Source organism: Aotus nancymaae, unplaced genomic scaffold (assembly GCF_030222135.1).
Source record: "Aotus nancymaae isolate 86718 unplaced genomic scaffold, 86718_ANA_hifiasm-v0.15.2.pri h1tg000079l, whole genome shotgun sequence".
NCBI lineage: Eukaryota > Metazoa > Chordata > Mammalia > Primates > Aotidae > Aotus > Aotus nancymaae.
The window spans coordinates 14,427,115-14,432,602 of NW_026988494.1; positions in this window are offsets into that span (position 1 = coordinate 14,427,115).

Below are 5,488 nucleotides of genomic sequence, written 5' to 3' on the forward strand. Positions count from 1 at the left end.
CCACCCCGCTGCTGTCCCTCCCTTGGCACCTCCCCCAAGAGATCCCAGTGTGTGATGCTCCCCTCCCTGTGTCCATGTGTTGTCATTGTTCAACACTCACCTATGAGTGAGAACATACGGTGCTTGATTTTCTGTTCTTGTGTCAGTTTGCTGAGAATGATGGTTTCCAGATTCATCCATGTCCCTACAAAGGACATGAACTCATCATTTTTTATTGCTGCATAGTATCCCATGGCGTATATGTGCCATATTTTCCCTGTCCAGTCTATCATTGATGGACATTTGGGTTGGTTCCAGGTCTTTGCTATTGTAAACAGCGCCCCAATGAACATACCTGTGCATGTGTCTTTATAATAGAACCATTTATAATCCTTTGGTTATATAAGCAGTAATAGGATTGCTGGTCAAATGGAATTTCTATTTCTAGGTCCTTGAGGAAGCACCACACCATCTTCCATAATGGTTGAACTAGTTTACACTCCCACCAACAGTGTAAAAGTGTTCCTATTTCTCCACGTCCTCTCCAGCATCTGTTGTCTCCAGATTTTTTAATGACCACTATTCTAACTGGCGTGAGGTGGTATCTCAATGTGGTTTTGATTTGCATTTCTCTAATAATCAGTGATGATGAGCATTTTTTCATATGTTTGTTGGCCTCATATATGTCTCCTTTTGAAAAGTATCTGTTAATATCCTTCTCCCACTTTTGGATGGGCTTGTTTGTTTTTTTTCTCGTAAATCTGTTTTAGTTCTTTGTAGATTCTGGATATTAGCCCTTTGTCAGATGGGTAGATTGCAAAAATTTTTTCCCACTCTGTTGGTTGCCGGTTCATTCTAATTATTATTTCTTTTGCTGTACAGAAGCTCTGGAGTTTAATTAGGTCCCATTTGTCTATTTTGGCTCTTGTTGCCAATGCTTTTGGTGTTTTAGTCATGAAGTTCTTGCCTATGCCTATGTCCTGAATGGTTTTGCCTAGTCTAGGGTTTATATGGTGTTTAAGTCTTTAATGTTTAAATCTTTAATCCATCTGGAGTTAATTTTAGTGTAAGGTGTCAGGAAGGGGTCCAGTTTCTGCTTTCTGCAAACTGTTAGCCAGTTTTCCCAACACCATTTATTAAACAGGGAATCCTTTCCCCATTGCTTGTTTTTGTCAGGTTTGTCAAAGATCAGATGGTTGTAGATGTGTGGCATTGCCTCCGAGGCCTCTGTTCTGTTCCACTGGTCTTCATCTCTGTTTTGGTACCAGAACCATATAGTACTGTAGCCTTGTATTATAGTTTGAAATCAGGTAGCGTGATGCCTCCGGCTTTGTTCTTTTTGCTTAGGATTGTCTTGGTTATGCGGGCTCTCTTTTGGTTCCATATGAAGTTTAAGGTGGTTTTTTTCCAGTTCCGTGAAGAAGGCAGCTTGATGGAAATAGCGTTGAATCTATGAATTACTTTGAAGAGATCCTTTACATCCTTTCTTAGTTGTATTCCTAGGTACTTTATTCTCTTTGTAGCAATTGTGAATAGGAGTTAGCTCATGATTTGGCTCTCTGTTAGTCTGTTATTGGTGTGTAGAAATGCTTGTGATTTCTGCACATTGATTTTGTATCCTGGGACTTTGCTGAAGTTGCTTATCAGTTTAAGGAGATTTTGGGCTGAGATGATAGGATCTTCTAAATATACAATCATGTCATCTGCAAATAGAGACAATTTGACTTCCTCCTTTCCTAATTGAATACCCTTTATTTTCCTTTTCTTGCCTAATTGTTCTGGCTAGAACTTCCAATACTATACTGAATAGGAGTGGTGAGAGAGGGCATTCTTGTCTAGTGCCGGATTTCAAAGGGAATGCTTCCAGTTTTTGCCCATTCAGTATGATATTGGCTGTAGGTTTGTCATAAACAGCTTTTATTGTTTTGAGATATGTTCCTTCGATACCTAGTTTATTGAGAGTTTTTAGCATAAAGGGCTGTGGAATTTTGTCGAAGGCCTTCTCTGCATCTATTGAGATAATCATGTGGTTTTTGTCTTTGGTTCTGTTTATGTGGTGGATTACATTAATAGACTTGCTGATGTTGAACCAGCCTTGCCTCCCTGGAATGAAACCTACTTGATCCTGATGGGTAAGCTTTTTCAAGTGCTATTGCCCTTGGTTTGTCAGTATTTTATTGAAGATTTTTGCATCTGTGGTCATCATGGATACTGAATGGCAATACTTTCTATAGCTATTATCCTTTTTTACATTAACTATATTATTTTGCTCTCATTTTACATTTAGGAAAATAGATCTTCATAGTGGTGGTAATCTTTGTTCAAGGTCATTCATTTAGAATTAGTAGGTCTGGTTTGGTAAACTCAGGCTTGACTGATTTCAATTTGTGGTCTTCTGAGTTCACCAAACTGGTAACTGATTCCCGGCTTTCCACTAAACATTTTAATAAGTTGATATTTTGAGAAATACTGCATACTGAATAGGTTTGGGTAGAGGAGGCATTGGCAAAAATGAATGAGGAAACCAAAAATCTATGAAAAAAATCATAGGTGAATGTGAAGCCTTTGTAGTATATTATATTTTTTGTTTAAAGTCAGAATCTTTTCAGTTGAATATGGTGTCCTTCAGTTCTAATTGCTTGGTGCCTTTTAATTTTTTTCCTAAAATTTTGAATATTTAAAAAGAGATATGCCTGTGGTATTTCGGAACCTGGAGAAAGGAGATATAGATATCCAACTGTTGATTTAATTAGGAGGACAAAACCCTTACTGTTCCATTGTTTTTTCTAAACTTACCTTTGCTCTACCAGTACAGAAATGAATTTTAAACACCCAAAAGGCAAGGTGGCATATAATATCTGCCATTATACTATGATCTGAACAAAATAGCATTATCTTTCCTGGGTTCCTCAATTTTGATTTATAGGCCAGTGGTTATATGTATGCACACTAAACAGAAATTCAGCTATCCTCTTAGATTTTGCTGTATTGACCTCTGTCTTCCTGATGCTAATTGTCATCTTTGTCAACAACTTCATTGGCAAACTCAGAGCTCATCAGGCACTCAGACTGAACCCATCCCCTGGGCAGCATCCACACTGCCAATTACAAATCAGTACTTATGAATACAGGGAGCAACTGTCTCCGGAGCTGTCAGTCCATGAACTTTCATGAACACTCAAATTTATTCAGTTAAAAAGAAAAACAGAAAGAAAAGAAGAAAGTTTGAAAAGGTCAATCAACTTGCTAGTTTATTCACAGATAGTGAGAACATATGCTCAATATGTTGTTTCTTTATTGTAATCATGCAAGTTCAGGAAAAAAACCCATTAGGCAAACAAAATATGCCAGGTTACTTAGGTCATGGTTTCAGATGAAAGTGTCAGTATTTTTTGCAAACAAAGATATCCCTTCTTATTGATGCCAGTGCTACTTAGCATTCTGTTACTCTTTGCTACCTTACTTGGTGGCTTTATTACTGCCTCTGGGCAGCTACACATCATTTTATTTCAGAACCATAACTCAGCCATGTTAATTACTCAAGTATCAGGTGTGATGGTTTTACTGAGCTAATAATAATTTAATGAAAACTCAGTAATAGTATTTCATGGCTTTATGGAATTGCTCTTGTTCACCCAGTGATGAGATACGCAGTGTTGTAAAGTTGTGCCAACACCACAGTGCATCAATAGATCTTTAAAAATGAGGTTTTATGAGATTTTTTTGCTTTTGTTTCATAACAATCTCCTGTTGATTGCCTTAAAGTTCCTGAGAGGACTGAACTTTGGACTGCTTTAAAAATTTGCCTCATGTTTTCTTGGCTGCTGGTTCCTAGCACTCCGTAGATTAGCACAGAAATTGTTTTACTTTTCTTTAAGCATTAATCACAAAAGAGGGATATCTTCAAGGGAAAAGAAAGCATAGCTATTTAAATTGAAGTAGTTTATTAAATCACTCTGTATAATTTACTTTTATAATGGAAATACCTAAAGGATAAACTATGCATAACAAAGAATATAGTACTTTTTTCTTTAGCTGAAAAATTTTTTATATAGAATAATTCTTTTAAAAAATTTCCTCCTGTTTTAGGTAGCATTTAAAAATCTTTAAAATATGTCACATCACTTTATTTTAAATGTGCTGTGGCGATCATTGCTGGAATATGAATGATGCAAATTATTTTTTCATTTGAGAACAGTTTCATGGATTTCTGAATCATTAGCCAGATATTTAATCATGATATTTTCTAGATCTTTTAACCTTTTCTGGCGAAACTCAAAGTTAGCTGCCATTTTAGAATTGACAACAGTAAATCAAGTTGGCAGTGGCTCTACCTTTCCATATTCAAAGACTATGCTTGCCACTATCCACATATTATTGGGATCTTTACGGAGCTGTGGTTCCTTCAACTGCAAATTAATGCATTCAGCAGAAAACCACTTGTAGACCATGCTCACATTGCAATATTAGAACCTATATTTAAAGCCAAAATATTAAAATATTATACATTCTTTACTGGGGGGACATGGAAACACAGACACAAGGAATTGGCTTTTTCATAATAGAAACCATGTCTGTTCTTATTCTAGGGAATGAGGATGCGATAAATTCAGACAATTTAAAAAAACTATAAACTAGATCATTTTGGAAATCCCATATGCTGTGAAGATAGTGCAGAATTCTGTGATAAAATGCTGCTGGTGGGGACGGTGGTGGCAGTGGGCAACTATGCTAGGTAGGAGGGTGAGTGAAGACCCGAGACATAGCTGATGTTTTAAGAACCTGACTGAACTATAAAAAATAATGACTAAAATATTTTAAAATTAGCATGGCATATATATTACACACACATACACACACACATATTACATATATATATGTTTTGGGCAAATTTAAACAGTGGCAGGTGATCAGATGTAAGAGCTTTCCATTGACTTGTGAAGCTCAAGTGTCTTATTTTCTCACATATATGAATAATGGCTTTTCATCAAACTTGTTACATGATGATCTGGTGGAAGAAAATTCCAAACAGAGGGAATACCAAATATATAGGACCCTATATGAGAAATAGCTTGACTCAAAAGAGGGACGGCTGGAAGGTTAAGCAGAGCCAAATGATGTAGGGCTTTGTGGACCATGAACGAGGTTTGGCCTTTATTCTTAGAGTGGTAGGAAGCCATTTAATAATTCTAAAAGAGGAGTCGTTCTAATCTAATTTGAATGAAATTGTGGTGGTCAACAAAGAGAAGCTGGGAAAAATTGGGCAGAAGGACAATTAAGTAATAATTACATGCCTTATTTGAAAAAACATCTATTCAAGTCTTTTGCCCATTCCTTAAATTGAGTTACTTGTTTTCTTGCTATTGAATTGTTTGAGTTCCTTATATATTTTGGATACTAATCTCTTATCAGTTGTATGGTTTACATACATTTTCTCCCATTCCATGGGTTTTCTCTTCACTCAACTGACTTTCCTTTGCTGTACAGAAGCTCCTAGATTGATGCAATC